This window comes from Anolis carolinensis, chromosome 2 (genome assembly GCF_035594765.1).
Source record: "Anolis carolinensis isolate JA03-04 chromosome 2, rAnoCar3.1.pri, whole genome shotgun sequence".
Classification (NCBI taxonomy): Eukaryota; Metazoa; Chordata; class Lepidosauria; order Squamata; family Dactyloidae; genus Anolis; species Anolis carolinensis.
The window spans coordinates 228,452,578-228,474,812 of NC_085842.1; the positions used below are offsets into that span (position 1 = coordinate 228,452,578).

The following is a 22,235-nucleotide window of genomic DNA, read 5'->3' on the forward strand; positions in this document are numbered from 1 at the left end:
AGCTGGGAAACTGGCTGGGATTCCTGGGAGTTGAAGGCCAAAACACCTGGAGACCCACATGTCAAGAACCACTGCCCTAAGGCAAACCCGTCATGGGGTTTTCTTGACAACATCCATTTATCAGAGGAGTGTGTGACTTGCCCAAGGTCATGCAGTGGATTTCCATGCTCAAGTGAGGATTCACCCATTGCTCTTCAAGGGATGTAATTCAGTGCTTAAACAATTATATCACACTACATTTGAAGCATTGTTGGTGGGAATTACATCTGGCCAGTTCTCATTCCTAACAAACTAGATTAAACATTACAACAGGAGACTGGTCAGGTTTAAACCCTCAGTCAACTAGTTAAATGGAGAGGAGGAAAACCTGTATTATCACATATTGCAGTCAAGGTTAGATTCACTCACTCATTTAATACAAAAGTGGTACAGTATTAGAATTGTTCATTAAACACGATTATAGAAAGATAGAAGTGACTTCTGTGTTCTGTGACAGCTTCTTGTCTAAAGCTTAGGGGTTGGAGACCCTCCTCATACGTTACGCAACATCTCAGAGGTGAAGTTTTGATAGGATACAAGCTCTTTTTTATTGACCAAACTTTGCCTGATAACACAAGTTCACTGAGTGGCAAATAGATAGAGAGATCTTGTTTATTGATTAGTTCTTTGACCATACCAACAATAAAAGACAAAAACAAAAAATACAGAGACAAATAGACACTAATCACTATGCCAAAACTCCTGTAACAGTTAACTAAAATCAATTAAATCATGATAAAACTTGATTAAGTAATAACTTTGGTAAAAAGGGATTACATTACACGATGAAAGCAGGGGGAGTGGAGTGATGAATGTAAAAGAATCAGTCAGAGAATGTAGATAAATTCATCACCATGACAAGGGAGTGGTAGAAAAAACAAACACATAATTGCTTAATTATAAGTAGCTAATTTGTTGTTAGACACTTTATACCAGGTTGGACACTTCAACAATCTTAGGCCCCACTGCCATATAATGCAATTTGAAACTGCATTTTATTGTTGGTTGATATAGACCAGGCATAAGCAAGCTACAGCCCATGGGCTCCTTCCTTTGGCCCCGGAGCTCTGGCCATCCACATCAGACCCTTTTCTCAGCAGGATGATGCAAAGAGCAATTTATTAAAAATCCCTGTTCATGTTAATTCTGGCCTAACTCAGTAACATATTAAGAAAGGGTCAAAATGTGTTTATTTGTGTGTGTGTGTGTGTGTGTATCATCAACTACATTAATTATTGTAGAAAAATATTTGGATTATGAAATGGAACAAGATGAAGGGAAAACATTGTTTCTGTACATTCCCTTGGGTCAATTATGATATCTAAATTATTGGAGAATTAGGCCCTTTCACACAGGGCCGTAGCCAGAAAAAAATTTCGGGAGGGGTTTTGAAAATTTCGGGGGGGGGGGGGGGGTTGAACCCCTAGCACATACCCTCCCCGCTACAAACCTGTCAATATCTGCTTGAGATAGTGCCTGGAGGGACTCTTAGAATCATAGAATCATAGAATCATAGAATAGTAGAGTTGGAAGAGACCACATGGGCCATCTAGTCCAACCCCCTGCTAAGAAGCAGGAAATCGCATTCAAAGCACCCCCGACAGATGGCCATCCAGCCTCTGCTTAAAAGCCTCCAAGGAAGGAGCCTCCACCACAGCCCCGGGGAGAGAGTTCCACTGTCGAACAGCTCTCACAGTGAGGAAGTTCTTCCTGATGTTCAGGTGGAATCTCCTTTCCTGTATTTTGAAGCCATTGTTCCGTGTCCTAGTCTGCAGGGCAGCAGAAAACAAGCTTGCTCCCTCTTCCCTATGACTTCCCTTCACATATTTGTACATGGCTATCATGTCTCCTCTCAGCCTTCTCTTCTGCAGGCTAAACATGCCCAGCTCTTTAAGCCGCTCCTCATAGGGCTTGTTCTCCAGACCCTTAATCATTTTAGTCGCCCTCCTCTGGACTCTTTCCAGCTTGTCAACATCTCCCTTCAACTGTGGTGCCCAAAATTGGACACAGTATTCCAGGTGTGGTCTGACCAAGGCAGAATAGAGGGGGAGCATAACTTCCCTGGATCTAGACGCTATTCCCCTATTGATGCAGGCCAGAATCCCATTGGCTTTTTTAGCAGCCGCATCACATTGTTGACTCATGTTTAACTTGTTGTCCACGAGGACTCCAAGGTCTTTTTCGCACACACTGCTGTCAAGCCAGGCGTCCCCCATTCTGTATCTTTGATTTCCATTTTTTCTGCCGAAGTGAAGTATCTTGCATTTGTCCCTGTTGAACTTCATTTTGTTAGTTTTGGCCCATCTCTCTAGTCTGTCAAGATCGTTTTGAATTCTGCTCCTGTCTTCTGACTTCTTAATGTTTTGCATCTCATAGATTTAGCATGGGGATTTGGTTAACCAGTTAAAATTCATGAGTAAACGAGATTTTTTTTATAACTTGAAAAATTTCGGGGGGGGGGGGTTTGAACCCCTAAACCCCCCCTCGCTACAGGCCTGCTTTCACATCCCCCATTTATAGCACTTTGCTTCCACTTTAACTGCTGAGGCAACATCCTACGGAGCCCTGGGATTTATAGTTAATGTAAAGTATTTAGTATTTTCAGCCAGAGAGTTCACCAAATGACAGGTTCCAATATTCCATAAGATGTTGCCATGACCATTAAAATAGCATCATAATGCTATAATTGAATAGTGTGAAAAAGTCCTTAAACAAGACCGAGTCAGGTTTAGTTTGGATCTTGTCTCACTGCGACTTATCCACAGCATCTTTGACATTGTTTTGAATTGACTCTAGAGCAACGGTTACCATCTTTGGGCCCCCAAATATTGCTCGTTCTTGTCAGCATAGCAAATGGTGAGGGTTTCTAAGAGTGGTGGCCCAACAAAAGATCTGGAAACTCACATATTATAATCCATGGTCCTACGAACAGTGATCCCTAAACTCTGGTTTTCCAGGTAGATGATTCTCAGCACATGACTTTAAATTAAGGAATGAACCATCATGCAAATAGGAATTATGTTAACAAAAGCTGGCACAAGAGCTGTGGAAAGGCATTATTGCAACAGAAAATTATACATTTTTGGAGTGTTAAATTGGTTTAATAGATCTGGCTGGTGTGTGAAAGATGGTAAATGATACAGGAGCAGAACTCATTCAGCTTTCATTTTATCACATTCTGAACAGCTGGAAAAGAAAAAGAACTCTGTCTAATTTGAAATTCAAGCACTTATTAAGAGAAAATGGAATCTGACTTTGACTTGACTTTCTGTACTTGTGAAGCAGCTGAACAGAAGGAAAGCTCTGCTGCATCCCATCAAAGACCTGTCAAATCCAGCATCCTGTTCCTACAGTCCATGGGAAGGATATGAGTGCAAGAGCCCCTTCCTATTTCTGCTTTTCAGAAATGCCTTTGAAACTGAAAGTAATGGCTAGATCTTGACATGGCGCCATCGCTAGTCATCTCTTCCATTAATTTTCCCATTCCTCTTTGTAACCATCCAAGTTGATGACCATATTGAGTTAGAAAACTTTTGCCAGACTCTCAGTGTATTTAGACAGCTCAGTTCTAGCAATCTGATGCCACTCCACAGGTTTGCGCCACAGTTCTTGAGCTCATGTCACTTACTTTGTAACATCAAGATCCCTCTCTGGATTGGTCACTTAGGCCTCAAAATAATCCCTATTATGGATAAGTGGCTGAATTGATCAATAGAATCAATGTGTCAAGCATGTCCACATGGCACAGTCAGACACAATTATAAAAAAAATTAAAACCAGAGGAGAAGTAGTTGGGAAAGCTATCCCTTTATTTCCCAGTTTTCTATCACTAGTGCCTATTAATTACTACTGATTTGATTTAAATATTAGATAGTATAGATCAGAAATAGGGAAAACATGGCCCACTAGATAGCAGTAGCTCATGTTCTGTACAGAAAACAGATGAATAAAATTTTACCCTGAAAAAATTGAAGCTTAATTTTCAGAAGCTGTTGAATTCCAATTCCTATCATTCCTAAGCAGCATAACCAGTGTTGGTAGATAATTTTAGCAGCAGTCCAACAACATTGGAGATACAAAAGTTCCCAATTTCTGTAACGTCTATGCCATTAGATCAATGGTTCCCAACCTGTGGGTCCCCAGGTGTTTTGACTTATAACTCCCAGAAATCCCAGCCAGTTTATCAGCTGTTAGGATTTCTGGGAGTTGAAGGCCAAAACATCTGGGAACCCACAGGTTGAGAATCACTGAAATACCTGTAGATGGTCAACCTGGATACAGCATTTGTTAGTCTTCTTGTTTTGGCTTTAAATACAGTGGTTCTTGGGATTTGAACACCTATAGTTACTCAAGTCCTAGTGTATGAAATGGTGTATTAAAATTGTGTAGCTTATATAAAGTGGCAAAATCAAGATTTGCTATTGGATTTATTTTGGGAGAAGGGGTATTTTCAAGCCATGGATGGTTGAATTTGTGGATATAGAATCTGTGACTACAAAGAGCCAACTATAATCTTGATTGGATGGTAAATGTAAGAGGTAAGTCAAGTTGCCTGTGGTGAGTTACATGAAACTACAGCAGGGCAGCAAGTCAGGAAAATAGGAACTAAATACCAAGCAGATGTTCTCTAGCTGAGAGACTGAGCTGTGCAAGTTCCACAGTCAAACTGCCTTATTGCCATGCTTTCACACAGTAACCTTTCTAGTCCTCTTCTCCATTTATCATTGGCACAGTAAGAATAGAATACTGGCTAATCTCACAGAGTTGTTAAAATGTTTACTGTTAAAATATATGCAAAATTCTTTAAACACCTTTTTGCACAAAACATTCAGAATTATTAATTTTTTATAGTTTGAAATGGAAAAATCATAATTTCTTTTGTCTCCTTCCAGAAAAAAAATTAAATATATATTGTTAACTTCCCTGGGGGAGAACCATGCATACTACTTTGAGCTCGCTGGGAGAAAGGCTGTATAAAAAATGTAACTAATAAATAAAATTGCTGCCATTGGGCTTTGTGTGTTTCCTGATATTTCAACATCAATCTTCTGTGACTGTAGAAATGAAATGGGTTTATCTTATTTCATCTTATGTTGACAGCACTGCCCTAAAAGAGTAGGAACCAATGATCCTGCTGGATTTGTGAAAAATACTGATTGTAGCGGCGGCCCCTGAGAGCTACTGACAACAGCAATTTAGATAATTTGCCCTTAATGGAGTTGCCTATGCTTTTTCAAGGAATTGCCACCAAAGTGAAAAGAAAGAAAAGTGAAGTTGCCAAGGAAACTCTTCTGAAATATTGCTGTGGCTTGAAAATATATCCTATGAAAGAAATCCTACATGACTCTGTCTTTTGAAAACCTGCCTCTCCAATTCATCAAGTGGTCAGAGAAGAGAGTTTTATTGTATTTCACAGCTCTGGTATGCCAATGCACTATCACAACGAAATCTTTCGCATGAAATATATATTTTCTTCTACATAATAGTGTATTAGTTAACTAGCAAAGCCTATTGCAGTCAGAACATCCTTTATCTCAATGGTTCTCAACCTGGGGCCCCAGTATACTAGCTGGGATTTCTGGGAGTTGTAGGCCAAAAACATCTGGGGACCCCAGGTTGAGAACCACTGCAAAAATACACCCAAAATTATCCATATAGGCGGCTGAGACGATGACACCTTTATTTTTTCTGGTGCTTCAGTGTATACTAACTTTGTTTCATTCACAAAATTACATTCATGCTAAGTTACTAAGTAAAGAAAATTAATGTTTAGACTTGTGTCTTATCTCCAAGCTATATCAATGATAATAATTGTTGTATTTTTAGCAGTGGTAGTAACCCCTAAAAGCCTTAGCGTTACAGGGGCAAATAACTTGGGCCATTTTTATTTATAGGGACAGCTACATCATTTGTATTCTTAATTGGCTTAGTCTTGAACATGAATTAAGATTTATTAATTTTACAAAAGACTCAGTGTGATATAGTGGTTTGTTACTGGACTATGACACTGAAGACCAGGTTGCAATTCCTTGTTAAGCCATGGAAACCCATTGGGTGACCTTGGGTGAGCTACACTCTTACAGCATCTGTGATAGGCCTTAGAGTCCCCATAAGTTAGAAACAACTTGAAAGCAACAATGCTTTACAAAAGGCTCTGTCTTGGAAGATATCAAAATTACACTTCAAACAGATTAGTTGATGTAGATTAATACAATGTTCTTCCTTTCAAGTCTGTTTTCATGCTACAGCATTATAACAATTTCATACCATGATACTGCTATGGCTTCATCCTATGAAATCCTTGGATTTGTAGTTTATGGTGGGGTATTTCACATTCTTTATCAGACAGTGCCAGGCTTCATTAGACCAAATTCCACAACACCATAGCATGGGATCAAACTACTACAATCATATCTAAGATTCTTCTTGTGAAGGGGAACATTGCTCTGATGACCGCTAGTATGATCTCTAGATCTTCTCAATATGGCAAAATGGTGTCCCTATAAAAATGACCAGATCAATGTTTGCATTTAAAATTTGTTTTTCTGGCAGGAATATTTTCAAGTAATGGATGTTGAAACGATGAACACAGAATCCCTGGATATAAAGGGCCAACTGTACATCTTTTATACAATAATAACATTGTCTTCCAGTCCAGACAACTACAGTGAAACTTCATAACATATTCTCAAACCTTTGGTTCACTTCCATTTCACCATACTAAGGATCTTATCAGATGGCCATTTGCAAAGTGGGGGACAGAGGGAGAAATTGTGGGACAGTGGAGGGAACCGTCACACTGTGTTCTTTACCACTGGGGGCCATAGTATCCCTTCGCCTGACATTTCCCCATCTGTCCTCGCTTCCTTTGTTGTATGAGGAGTCAGGTGTACACTGCCACAACATTTTCACTTTCACAATACTGCCAGCATGGAGCCCCACAGAGTCCCGCTGGAAGTAGCCCTGTGTCATGTGTTGGGCTCCAGGGGATTACGTGCCAGCAGTGGAAAGAAGTGGGAGAAGGCGCTTCGATGCAAACGATGAGGTCTTAACATTTATTTTTATGAATTTCTCAGATATAGAGAAATCAGACCCCCCCCACACACATTATGAATTATATAAACTATATGAAATGGTAAACATGGCTCCTCAAAACCCAGTGAGATGTGCCTTATGTTTTTCCCTAGCCTTTGTCCTAAAACCATCTCTGGAATGTTGTCCAGTTGCACCCAAGACCCCTGCCTCAATTTCCATAATCTTCTCACAATGGACTGGGAGATGGAGGGGAACTTGCTCAATGAATGTACATCACTGTGTTTCCTGCTCCCATTGATGAGACTGGGCAATCTGCATGAAGGATCTGGCACCCATGCCGCAAGCCAGCTTCACTTATTGAAATTGTTATCACACACATTATTCATATTATACACTGAACTCACTGTATTGTGCTCACCAGAACCAATCTATTACGTTCATCACAAACTCTTTTACACATTGCCACACCACATTCCTTTCAATCACATCCCTTTCAGGGGCAGACCGTTGAAAGGACAGACACTTTAAAATAATTCAGTGGGGGTTTATTCAGTTTCCTGTCATACAAAGAGCCAATCAGTGAGAGAAATCCACTGAGTCCTCAGCGATTCAATGAGCAGATCTTAGCTCGACACTTTCTCAGCCAATCAGGAGCTGGTACAGGTTTTCTGAATAGCTGTCAAGTGAAATAAAAATACTCTGTATTGTCAGTACTTTGGAGTACTTTTCTCCTCTGTCATCCTTTCTGATCAGAAAGAATAAAAATCACTGCTTTTGTCTTCCAACCCAATCTTTATTTGATTTGGCCTTTTGAATTAGCAAGGCACACTGGGCTCCTGACCCCATGGTTTTACGGTAACTGAAATCACTTAACATCTTGTTAGCCATGAAGTTTAAAAAACCATATTTGAATTCAGTGTTCTCCCCTCTATTGTACATTTTGTAAATCTTATCTTCAAGAAAATTCAGTGAAATCGTATGCATGTCAGTCATAATTATAGCTATCATAAGCATAACTTACAACACTCAATTCTTTTCTCAGAATGGAATAAGCCACTTAATTTTCTTCTTTTTCTTCAAATATGGTTTGACATTGCATCTGCTGACTTCCAGGTATTAATTTCTGTGCAGAGAACAGTAACTCTGTACAACAAACCTCATTATACGCAGCTCCTCGATATGTCAGTGGGTTTTGAGACCATGTGTTATGCTATCTCTATATTGTTTTACGGGGAAGTTGGGCATTATCAATGAAACACATTTGTAGGTCACAAGCTGGGGGTAGTCTAACCTTTAGTCTTGTGTTTTTGTATAGAATTGTTATCAATTTCTGTTTGTTTCATTCATATGGCCCCATTTTCGTTTTCGAGTGCTGCTTCTGGAAACGGGGCCTTTCTGAATTAGTTGTTTCATTCTTTCATTTGAATGAACAAAAACTTTAGTCCCATTGGCCAACATGGGAGGGCTTCCACTCTAGGGCTAGAGTGGAAGGGGAGCATGGGAAGCCCACCCATTGCTGCCAATGAGATGAAAATCAGGCAACCAGATGGTTACTGTTCCCACTTTCCTTTCATTTCACTGATTTTTGCATTTGGCGAGGGGTCTCTCGTATTGTGCCAAATGAATGAACGGCATGAAATAAAAACACGGATGAAACAAATGAGACAAATTTCGGGCCGATGACTACTAACCTAGAATTCAGCTAAACATCACTTTCACTGGCATGGCATGATGCTACGGAGTCGTAAAGTTGTAGTTTGTTGAGGTACCAGTCCTCTTTGGCAGACAAAGCTTGTATAACTACAGCCTTTGTGATTCCATAGCATTGAGTCATGCCACTTAAAATAGGGGTCAAACTGCATTAATTGTAGTTGCACCCGTAATCCTTTTGATGCTGGAGGTGCATCCCCTGGTATCTTTGGCTACAAGCTGAAAAGACCTTAAAGCTGAGAAAGACCTCCACTTGAGATCTAGAAAAAGAGCTACTGATGACTGGAGTAGACAAGATGGATTAATGAGCTGACTCCCCAAACACAGTTTCATATGCTTACAATTTCTCACTTATCAGCAAGGCATCTTGCTGACTGAAATGGGACAACAAATACACCTCCACTCATTCCGAAGGAAAGAAAGGTTATTCTGATTTATGACAAAAACAAATAAACACTCTCCTAAGTCTCTCCTCCACTCCCTGGTAGTGAAAATACTGTAACAACATTAAACAAGGAAATTGCTGATTTCATGACATCCCAAATCTGCTTCATGAAGCCTCAGTGACTCAACTTCAGTAACTCATATTGTCTGAATACTCAGAAAAGCATTTGTTTGGGTGTTTTAGTGGTGGGCTGTATTTTTTCCAAAAGTCTCCTATTATGGTTCCAATCACATCTGAATTTCCAGCCTCCCTTCAAATCTGCACCTGCAGTCCTCCATTCTTTCATCTTTTCCTCTTTCTAGCCTGTACATTTATCCAAGCTTGTTGTCATGACAATTTAATCTGGCCTTACTTTTAAAACAGAAATCTACAGAATACCTCTAATAGGGTTGTTTTCATTACTTGTTCTCCTCAGGTGATTTTGAGCCTGGTTACTTGCATGGGGAGCACAACACTGGACTATACAAGTTCGCATGCAGTTCCCTTCCCACAAGGTGGTCACATTTATTTTGGCACCTGAGGCAGAAATTCCCACACATACCTTACTCCTTCATTCCTGGCAGTAAAAATACTATAGTAAAAACAAATTTCTCCCTGAATGTGATACTCAGATTTAGCTCCCCAAGGCAAATACTACACATTGATCCAAGACAGATCCAGCCCCAGGTTTTGTAGCCAGTTGCTTAAAGCTGAACCAGACGGAGAGAGGGACTGTTTCAAGAATGGATTCCTTACGTAAGTGTCCTATACTGGAATTGTCGTAGTATTAGGTGCTAGCAAGGAGAGCATTGTAAGGTAAAGGTAAAGATTTACCCCTGACATTAAGACTTCTTGTGTCCAACTCTGGGCGGGGGGGGGGGGGGGGGGAGGTGTTCATCTCCATTTCTAAGCTGAAGTGCCAGTGTTGTCCACAGACACCTTCAAGGTCATGTGGCCAGCATGACCTGCATGGAGTGCCATTACCTTCCCGAAGAAGCGGTGCCCATTGATCTACTCACATTTGCATGTTTTTGAACTGCTAGGTTGGCAGAAGCTAGGGCTAACAATGGGAGCTTACCCCGCTCCCCGGATTTGAACCGGCAACCTTTCGGTCAGCAAGTTCAGCAGCTCAGCAATTTAACCTGCTATGCCACCAGGGGCTCCTGTGATCACTGTGAGAGACAACAAATACTTGAAGTAGTTAACTACTGTATTTACTCGAATCTAATGCTTACCTTTTTTTGGCTAAATTACCTTGCCAAAATTAGGGTGCGCATTAGAGTTGCATAATATGGTAGTCTTAGTGCTGGGCCAAAGCAAAAGAGGAAGCTGAGCACCTGGAGCTCATATTTGAGGGATGTTACCTGCAATTTAATTCTCATACTTCAATGCTATGCAATCCTGGGATTTGGAGTTTGGTGCGGCATCAGCATTCTTTGGCATAGAAGGCTCAAGACTTTGTGAAACTACAGCCTCCGTGACTCCACAGCATTGAGCCAGTGCAGTTAAAGTGGATTCATTCTACAGCCTAGATGCACGCCAGGGTTTTCTTTTCCATTGCTGAAATCTTTGGTGCTCTAATACTTTTGTTTTTAAAGAAGGAATTATAATCAGGCAGCAACTGCAATGGCCAAATTACAAAAAGTGCACCTTTTATTGCTGCACATTACATTCATCAGCAAATACTTTCTTTGTTTCAGGGTTTTGAAAATTGAGGTGCGCATTAGATTCGATGGCACATTAGACTCAAGTAAATGCAGCTATATAGAGAATAAATGGTAGTATCACAGCCTACATATGCAACGTGTTTACCAGCATGAGGGAATGTGATTGTTTAATGCTGGAGCTTCAATGGTATGTGGCTGACTTCCTTGCATCACCAGATTTTGGGGAATCATTGCATTGTGATCTGCTATGTTAACATCTATCCCACCCAGTATGACCTACCAGTGTTCTCATTGTGTTATAATATGTGTCAAGCATATTGTGATCCGGCACGTACCTATAAGCCACATAAATTTAGGATTGTGTGTTCATATAAACAAGGGTTGTTGATTCAGACTCCCAGTATGTTTTTTTCTTTCAGCTTAACCTACTTTAATGACTGTTAGCATTTGAGACAGAACGGAAGACATCTCTCTTCCAACAGATCTACCTAGTCAATTTTAACTGGTAAATTATAAACTTAAATTCTATTTGTATTTTAATATATGGATTTGTGTTGTATTTTTAATCCTTATACTCTGTATTTTAATATATGTATTTTGTCATGGTGTATTTAATGTTTGTATTTTATGATATGTATTTCATAGTGATGTATTTTAATTGTGTTGTATCCCACATCAAACCATGTAGAAAGATGGGTAACTACTACTACTATTACTACCTCTGAAGATGGCAACCACAGATGCAGGCGAAATGTTAAGAGATAATGCAACTGGAATATGGTCACAGCAATCCACTGCTGCTGCTGCTGCTACTACTACTACTAATTGTAATAATAATAATAATAATAATAATAATAATAATAATAATAATAATAAATGTGTTTTGAATATGAGATGTCTGCCAGAATGCCCCGAGGAACTATGTACAAGGTTCTGAGCTCTTTGTGGTAAAGGTAGTATCAAAAGGGAAGCAAACTGAGAGCGTTGGATTAACCACCTTTGGGATAAACAAGGTACTAATTCAATAGTATGAAGACCATTTCATTTACTGCATTGCAATAACAGGATGTATCCATGCATCTAGGTGATTTAGGCAGCCCATGTTAACTAGGAAATCAGTCTGAATTAAACCTACGCCTCAAATATATATTAAGCTATTATGAGATACTATGAATAACTCAAATCTGAGCACGCTTTCAGGAAGTTCATATAGGTTAGTCACCTTTTAGGACAGCCTTATGACTTGTTACAAGGACAATATTAATTTTTCTCACAAGAATGAAGACAAGAGAACCGAAAATAGTGACTGTCAATTGTGGAACATCCAATATTGTTTGGCTGTCCAGTGGATCTAGCCCCCCCCATTAGATACCTGAATTATATGTCTAAGAGTGCATCTACATAGTCAAATTAATGCAGTTTGATGCCACTTTAACTGTCATGGCCCAGTGCTATAGAATCCTGGGAGTTGTCATTTGACAAGACACTAACAGTCTCTGGCAGAGAAGGCTAAAGAACTTGTAAAACTTCAACTCCCAGGATCCCATAGGAGCCATGGCAATTACGATAGGGTCAAACTGTATTAATTCAAGAGTGTAGATACACCTAAAGTTATCCAGGAGGTCCTAGACATGCTAAAATAGCATAAACCTAACCATTTAATAGGATAGCATTCTTTTTTGAATTGTTAGGAAGATCATTTTCAGTGGACTCACTGATTTCAAAACCATTTGATTAGACACCAAGAATACATTTCTAGGTTATCCAAGCAGGAAGATACTAAAAATAAAAAGCATAAAGTGGCCTTTCAATAAGGTAGCATGGTGCAAACTAAGATATCTATCCAAGTTTTTTTTTTTGCAGCCGTTTGTACAGTTTCACCAAGGACCTAACTAAAATAGTTTGCCTTTGCTGTTTGGGTTTCTGCCAGAGACAGAAGGGTCTATAACAGTGGTTCTTAACCTGTGGGTCCCCAGATGTTTTGGCCTTCAACTCCCAGAAATCCTTACAGCTGGTAAACTGGCTGGGATTTCTGGAAGTTGTAGGCCAAAACACCTGGGGACCCACAGGTTGAGAACCACTGGTCTATAATGTGGTACAAGACTGTGTTTCCAGGCTCCATCTTACTTTATGTTGTCTTCTGTGGGCAAGCCAGACAAGAACCCAATGCATATACTTACAGGATGTCAGCCATTATAAACCGCATGAGCAATAGGAGCTGTATTTTCATTTTTGCTGATATCATTGTTATGTATTTCAGCTCTGACTTATGACTATATGATCATTGGGTTTGGGGACAAAATTTATTTTGAGGTCTGCCATTGCCTTCCTCTTTGGCTGAGAAATGTCATGTGCCTAAGATCACCCAGCATATTCCCATAACAAACTGAGAGCTCTGGAGATCTCCGAGAGTCCTTGTTTAGCTTTCAAACATTATACCACATTGGCTTTGTTTTTGTCAAGAGCGACTTGAAAAACTGCAAGTCACTTCGGGCGTGAGAGAATTGGCTGTCTGCAAGAATGTTGCTGAGGGGACACCTGGATGTTTTGTTGTTTTACCATCCTTGTGGGAGCCTTCTCTCATGTCCCTGCATGGGGAGCTGGAGCTGACAGAGGGAGCTCATCCATGCTCTCCCTGGATTTGAACCGGCAACCTTGAGATCAGCAACCAAACTTTCAGGTCAGCAGTCCTGTCGGCATAAGGGTTTAACCCATTGCGCCACTGGGGGCTCACCAGATTGGCTGTTCATATTTATCATACCTCAAATCATTAGAAGCAGTACAATCCACACAGTCATCTTGATTTTTTGAGTTCCAGGAGCCTGAAAAACTTAGAGGACACCCCTCTTCCCCAAACTCCAAAACAACCCCGTAAAATAAAAGAAAATTTATCTGGCCACCATTATGTTCCTCCTCACACCAGGAGGGTGTGAGGAAATGACATGCCAACAGGAACATAATGGTGGCCAGGTTTTCTTTTATTTTAAGGGGTTATTTTGGGGGGCTTTGGGGTGGCTACATGCCTGGGTTTTTGGGGTGTTGTGGGACTAAAACCCAAGATTAAGTGGGTTTTACTCCTGCCTGGGAGCGCCCTGCGTCCATGGAAAAAGGTTAATCGTTTCTATTTTTTATTAGTTAAAATTAAAACTGCTAGAGCTCCTGAAATTCCCTCTTTCACAATTGTTAAAGGTACAGGAGGCCTGCCAACTTTTTCATGTGCTTGTGAATGATGCATTGGATTATATAAGGCAGTGAATAGAAATGTTGTTCTAGAATGAAATTCTGTTATCTTCATATCTGCTCTATTTTGCCCAATAGATCACTTGATTTGATTCCATCTGTGCTCTCCCAAATAATTTAAGCTTGTAATATTTGAATTACAAAACCCAACCTGTGAACTGGAAGACTGCAATGGATCTACATCCAATAGCCCTGCCATACGCCATAATACATAATGGATGAATTTTTCTTGGAAAACACTTCTTTTTGACTTTAATCTCCAGAATAATTAGCTAAGACTGGGGATTCAGAGGACTGTTATCCAAATGGTAACTTGTCCTATATCTTTTTGTGAATTTGCTAGATGTTTCTGTCTTTAAGCCATCTTAAGCCAGAGTAATTTTAAAGTACTGGGATCTCTAAACTAGTGAATCAAAAACTCTTGTCTTCCAGCAGTCTCAGCCACTTTGGCCAATGATAAGAGATTCTGGAGCTGAAATTCAAAACACTTGGAAGACCACAGTTGGGGAATCACTGCTCTAATCTATGTAAATTGCTTACTCGAATCATACTGTAAGAGACCTCAAGAGCATATTTCCCCACAAACATGTTTATTATCAGAAGATGTTTAAAATGCTGAATTCCAATAAGTGATTTTCTTTTCCATGGCTGGGAAATGCAATGAAGAGTAATGAAAAATGACACATCTTGGAAATGTTTGTTATTATTTTATAAATCATAAAAATGAAAGATTTTCATGAGATATGTTGTGTCCCCATACATTAGTTATTACAATTTATGTATGTGTCTGTATCTCTTATAAGGGGTTGGATTAATCTCCGGTTTGCTAGTAAAACTGAATTACTGTGTCATAAAATGATACATGTCTAAAATGTATGCCACCAACATGAAATGTTTGGAAAGCTCTGCTCTAGAGAAATTGAAAATGCCCAGGTCCTGCTCTTGGCCCCACAGGTGCAACTGGTGGGGACGAGGGACAGTGTCTTCTCGGTGGTGGCCCCACGGATATGGGACTCCATCTCGAGTGAGATCGGGTCAGCTCCCTCCCTTCTGACCTTTAGGAAACAGCTAAAGACCTGGCTGTGGAACCAGGAGTTTGGCCCATTATAGGAATATTTAAAGTTAAAGCGAAAGTTGGGATTGCAATGACCCAAGACTGTTTACGGACAACAGCTATGTCTTTGTGTGATATATGATGTTATTTTATGTCATGTGTTTAATAATGTTTTATTAGGGGAGGGCCAACTTTGATGTTTTATGCTGTTTTTATCGAGGGCATTGAATTGTTGCCAACACTGTGAACTGCCCTGAGTCCCCTTCGGGGTTGAGAAGGATGGTATATAAATACCACAAATAAATAATCACTCACCAGGAGCAGCAAAGGAGACAGGAATTTTGGGATTGGCCATGCACAGCAACAAGTGGAGGACTCCTTGATTTCCACTGTGCTATTGAACAAAAGTTCCCAGACTTCTAATTATCAATGAAATTCTTTTATCCACTTACCTGGAAGCCCGCTGTTGCGCACTCACTGAGACTTCCATTAAAGGGAATGGGAATTCAAGTTTCTGCAGATGTTGATCCTAGAATTTCTAGTGAGCCTAGTGAACAGGTTGAACAGATTATGGGAATTGTATAGAAGACCACAACATGGTCCTCTTAGCTTCATGGCATAAGGACTGCATGGGAAGTTGCAGGAAGTTTTGTTTTCTTCTGAGGCCCCATCTACACTAACCATTTCATGCAATTCAAAGATAACTTCAAACTGCGGCCATCAGACAACAAACTCCCACCAAAGTGTGCAGAAGAAAGCCCATAATGTGCATCAGTTTGTGGTTTGTGTTAGTACCATCTGGGTCTCAAATTGATTCCAGGATTTCAGATGTAATAATCAACAAAGCAAAGCCACATCAATACTTGTTTGAAACTACATTACATCGTCATTGAAGAAGGGTCTGAGTTAAACCAAGATTCTGTCTAGCTTCCTACGTGCCAGAAGAATGTTCTTCTAGAAGGCAACCAGGAATCCTCTGCACACAAAGCATATATTCTGCTTAATTCATATAATTACAAAGCAGCAGGTGTTTATTTCCCTGTGGAGTTTCCTTTGCTATGATTAACTGGGCCACCCTTTGCCATTAGTCTGAAAACATACAGCTGGCTGTAGCACGTCTCCAAGGTCAGTCCATGGAAGGGAGGATCCGCTCCTTATGATCTTCTGCCTAGCCTTCAAAGCAGCTGTGGGCTCCAGGAGCTGGAAGATGAATCATAGGTATCCACATGGTGTCTAAACATTGCTGCTGCATTATGTGTTTGTAGACAGCAACAAAGCTTCAAGTGGAGACCAGACTCTCAATAAAGCAATGTTGCTACTGCTTTATTCCCACGAGATATGGGAGATTCGGGTTTTTTTTCATCACCTCTCGTGCTTTCCAGATAAAAAACAAGAAAGGCTTGGACAGATCCCTGTGAACCCTCAGCTGTTCACACTTATTTCACTGTGTCCTGGCAAAGCAGGTGTGAGTAGCTGAGCTACAGGCAAAAAGGAGGGCCTTATCAAAGTGCCTTGTAGCAAAAAGATTTGTCACCTGCTTCAGGCAACTGTGCCCCTCCACTGTGGTTGAACTGCCTGACTCATGCCCTTCAATTGTATAGATTTGACAATGATAATCCTGACCAATCCTCTGTTATTTTACTTTTTCATCTTTTTCAATTGCTGCAAACTGAATTTGAGGTGCAAAAGTAGTTTGTACTCAATTGAAAAAGAGGAGGGGGGGGGAGGTTCTTGACCAGTGGTTCTCAACTTGTGGGTCCCCAGATGTTTTGGCCTTCAACTCCCAGAAATCCTAACAGCTGGTAAACTGGTTGGGATTTCTGGGAGTTGTAGGCTAAAACACCTGGGGACCCACACTTTGGGAACCACTGTTCTTGACCTTCCTAGACATATGGTACATCTATACTACTATGACTCAATGTTATGGAATCAAGAAAGTTGTTGTTTTCCAAGGTCTTTCATCATCCCTGCCAAAAAGGGTTGGTGCCTCACCAAACTACAACTTCTAGGATTCTGTAGCATGGAGCCATGGCAGTTAAAGTGGGTTCAAACTACGTTCATTCTACAGTGTATGCACCCTTAGACAACAGGAAATTGCTGCAGCCTTTCTTAGCGTGTTTGTTCTTTCTCATTAGGGATGTTTGCAGACTGACTTGAAGGTTGGGTTTCTGATCTGAAGGTTGCGGGTTCAAATCCAAGGATGAGCTCCCTCTGTCAGCTCCAGCTGTATGTGGGGACATGAGAGAAGCCTCCCACAAGGATGGTAAAACATCAAAACATCCTGGGCAACATCCTTGCAGACTGCCAATTCTCTCGCACCAGAAGTACTTGCAGTTTCTACTACTGACTTTTATGGTCTTTTGACCCTTGTCCCCACATGGGCAAGATGAGGAGAGACCTCTGTCTGCATTAAAACCCATCAATAGTATCTTACTGAAAACAGAGACACATCTGAGATAAGAATGTAAGTCCATGACTCTTTACATAGTCACCTTTTCCCTCTTGTATGGTCTTTGACATTTTTCCATGATAAAAAGATTGGCAAAGCTTTGAACACTTGCACAATATATATTTACATCTTGGAGCTGGCCCAATAAAGGCATTGCTGTTTATGTATGGTGTTGTATTTTTCTGAAATGTAGGAAGAGGCTCCCTCCTTTTTGTGTCTTAAAGTCTACAGCATCTATTGCTTTCCTTCCCAGTTCACTGTCATTGTGTTAAGGGGAAACCTTACAGTACCTTCAGGAGAATATCCTTGTGAGAAGGAAAAGGATGGCAGGATCTCACATTAATGTTGAGTTCATTAGAGGTGATATTGTGTAATTCAGTGGTTCTCAACCTGTGGGTCCCCAGGTGTTTTGGCCTACAACTCCCAGAAATCCCAGCCCGTTTACCAGCTGTTAGGATTTCTGGGAGTTGAATACCAAAACATCTGGGGACCCGCAGGTTGAGAATCACTGGTATAATTCTAGATAAGTAGAAATAAAGAGGAATAGAAATGGAAGTGGATGGGGAGAGAAGGAGAAATGGGGGTTAGAAATACTTTGATATTATAGTGAGTGGGATGAAAATCCAGAGAGGAAGGACTTCCCAGAAAAGACAGAGCAGCTGTCCCAACCTGGTGCTCTCCAGTTGTGATGGCCATGTTGCCTGGGGGTGATGGATGTTGTGATCAAACACATCTGGAGGGTCCCAGGTTGTAGTGAATGTTAGAGAACATCTGGAAGAGTGAGAGTCTAGAGTAAAAAGAGGACAAAGACACAGAAATAGGTGCAGTGAAAAGGCAGTTTTATTTCCTTTTAATATTATACAGAGAGAAGTGGGGGGAAACCAGAAAGTAGCCACAGTTACAGCCTGGCTGTTGCTGGCAGTGTTCTGAGATCTCTTTTTTTTTGTCTGTAACTTTGATTTTTTGTAAAATATATCTATCTGTTTGGTGAACACAAAAAATAAAGAAAAGAAAGGGGGAAAGCATATACAGTCTCCAAAAGTACACTTCAGGTTACAAAAGACAGCAGCTATTTTCAGCAATTCTAATCCAGTAGTTAGCACAGCGGTCTATTGTTCTTTTTCTTCCCTGCAAAAATTGGATTTTTATATACATTTGCTCACAAAGAAAGTAGGCTCCGAGAGCTATAGATTTTTTTCTGGAGGGAGGAGGAATAAAAACTCAGCCCCAACTTCAATTTGGCCAGAAAGCTGCATTTTTGCACAACATTTTCTTGAGTGTCTGCATATGAGCTCCCCTCCCAGTTGCTAATGGCATAAAGGCTTTTTAAAAAGATTTTAGCATTTATGTCCCTCTTCTGATTTGACATTTCGTGTACTGCTGGGAAAAAAAACCCAAACAAGCAAACAAAATTTTTAAGGATTCTCAATTGCTACTTTGGCTTTTAAGTGGTAGCAACAATCTTTATTATAAGGTATAGGACAGAATGTAAGTTTTCACCTGAACAACTGAATCAGTCTTTTTAGAATTACACTATCTAACAAAATTTGAAAAATGTTCTGTTCCTGGTTTGAAAGTGTTATTTCCTGTTTAATTGTGCAGTACTTACTTTGAAAGTAGTTGTTATACTCCATTAATGTCATTTTTGTGGCTGTCACAAACTATGGAATTGGTTGAGACTCGGTGAGATATTCATTGAAAAACTATAATAAAATGTGCTGCAGGATGTCCCGCAAAACAAAATTTTTGCAATTTAATAAACCTTTTCTATGTTTTTATGACAGAACCAATTAGGAAATGACATTTATAACCCAGGAACAAAAATTGTGGTACATAGTGTTATTTAGGAACTGCTACTATTATATGTTGGGAACAAGATCCAGTGAATCTTTAGTAAACTTCCATCAGATCAAACTGTGCATATGTGATTCGAAGAGCATTGATTTTGAGGCAAAGACACTTAAGTCACCCACCAGTTTTTGGGAGTAAATGGGTTTATGACTAGGCTCTGGGGTGCAATCCCTACAAGGCCTGGTTCAAGATATCATTTACTTGCTGGAGGCAGAGGACAACATGGCACCCATCCCCATTTCATGTATAAAAACCAGCTGGACTGATAGTCTCACTTTGTTCTGCATGCTAGTTTATGGGAACATTGAGTGCCATTGAGCTTATGTACGTTTCAGTAGGCTTCGCATTGTGCTCAACATCTGGAAAAGTTTCTTTTTGGATGCCAAATCCAAGAAAGAACAATTCTTATTCCATGTACAGAAGTTGTGTACAAAAGCTAAGATCAGTGGCTATACTGGCTGAGGGGTTCTGTATACTTTTAATCCTCCAATTCTGAATGTGCTGAAAACCATATTGAAACCTCTGGCTTTTAATCACACATGCCATTCAGTTTCAGACAGTTATGCTTCACACATTTCTTGATTTTGGATTTGCTTTGTACAATATGCTTTTTAAAACTGTCTTAAATTTTGAAGTCTGAACTTGAGTTTTGGTTAAGCAGTATATATAGTTAAATGTTACAGTGGTTCATAGCATCCAGAAGGGGCATCCCCATGGCGCCCTCAATGAGTTCACATTATTGAAGCTTGTGGCAAGGCTCTTGTAGTCTTAAGATTTCTGAATTATAGCTTCAAATCTTATCATATTGATTGGCATCCTCCAGAGATGGCTCAAGACATTTTCCCAAAAGGGAGAGAGAATATGGTTCTCCCTTCACAGTCTATGTACAGAAGTTACCTGGAATGGCAGCTGAACTATGGCTGAGCCCATGGCTACTAACTATCCCAATCTGGCATGAATAATCCCAATCAATCCTCTACAGTTCAACATTTTCATCTGCCTTTATAACATCCCAGTTTCTCACTCCTCCTAGAACCTTACCCTTCCCGTTAGGCTCAGGGAAAAGCAAACTGCCACAGCCTCTTCTAGTGTGTAATTCTCTCTCATTATTGCCATATTAGCTACACATTGATATGGCTTACCTACATGTATCTAGGTTTATAACTGTGAAATATTAGAGGGTGAACCCTGATGCATCATGCACTATTTATATCAGTGGCTCTCAGTCTGTGGGTCCACAGATATTTTGGCCTCCAACTTCCAGAAATCCCAAAAGCTGATAAACTGGCTGGGATTTCTGGGAGTTGTAGGCCAAAACAACTGGAGGGACACAGGTTGAGAACCACTGACCTAAATAAAGAAGGCAAGTTTAGGTGATTCAGGACAAATAATGGCTGAAGCTTTCAAAAAAGGCTGCAGCTGTTTACACCATGCAGTTGGGTAGCTAGGTATGCTGTCCCTGTTATTGGCAAGATGAATGAGCAAAGTTGCATTCTATTTCTTGTTTCGTTCCTTCAAATTGTTTGTTAATTATGGTAACTGTAAGGTGACTCCTATTTTCTAGGGCTAAGAATGTGTGATTTCCCCAAGTGATTCGTCCCTATTTTTGATCACCCTTATACCTCCTAGGAGCCCTATTCAGAGTTCTACACAATTTTACCCTCTGAATGTTTAGTTATTATTATTATTATTATTATTATTATTATTATTATTATTATTATTATTATTATTATTATTATTATTATCATCATCCTGATTTTAATTCTGTTGATGTGTTTTTATTGTTTTATGTAGTTATAATTTTTTAAATTGATCGTTCTGTGTTTTAACTTGTGCTGTTGGGCTTGTCCCCATGTGAGCTGCCCTGAGTCCCTTCGGGGAGATGGAGGTGGGATACAAAATTATCATCATCATCATCATCATCATCATCATCATCATCATCATCTTATAATGGTTTATCCAGAATGCAGCTGCCTTGAGTACAAGATCATCTCTTACTGTCAAATGGGTCTAGGATCTGGGCCTTCCAAACATTTATGTCACTGAGCCCTGTGTCGATGAGAGAGATTCAGAAGAGGCAAGCATTAAGAAAGGAGGGCTCTTCTTTTTCATGAAAATGGGATCATGGGAAAATCACTACTTACCATTTTCTCTCTCTCACGTAAGGGAAAGAAAGGATCTAAATTGTTTTAGTTTCTTGAACACTGATATCCAATTAGATTCAGAAGAATTCATCTATATCTGGGTTGAGACCCAAGGACTAAAAAAAAAGTTACAGTACAGTCTCGGCATAAGTGAAACACCTCCAAAAGGATAAAATAGAGATGATGGCTCCAGTTAAATATCTTTAAACCAGGAGTGAGGAACTGCATGGCCTTCCCCATCCAGAGTGAGATTCATGCAACAGAATTATAGTGCTATTATTCCACTTTAACTGCCTTGATTCCATATGCTGGACCCCTAGGATTTGTGCTTTAACATTCAAAGTTATCTTCCAAAACAGTCCAGCCCCACCAAACTGCAAATTCCAGGATTACATAGGACCATGGCAGTTGAAGCAGAATAATAGCACTATAATTCTGAAATGTGGACCTTAAACTCCCATCTGCTCTATCCGGCATAGTCAGTGGTGAGGACAGCTGAAGTTTTACCTCAGCAACTTTTGGAAGTCTTTTAAATACTAGACAAATACTTAGAGAAAGGAGGTTGACAGATCATGGCTATATTACCTCCTCATATGATGACTTACCTCTCAAAGGTCTGTCA

General features: G+C 40.0%; 1 protein-coding gene across 7 annotated transcripts in view; it reads right to left on the reverse strand.

The window, feature by feature from the left end:
* Window positions 1-22,235, reverse strand: part of palm2akap2 (PALM2 and AKAP2 fusion) — a 408,244-nt gene that overhangs the window by 133,995 nt on the left and 252,014 nt on the right. The window lies entirely within an intron of this gene.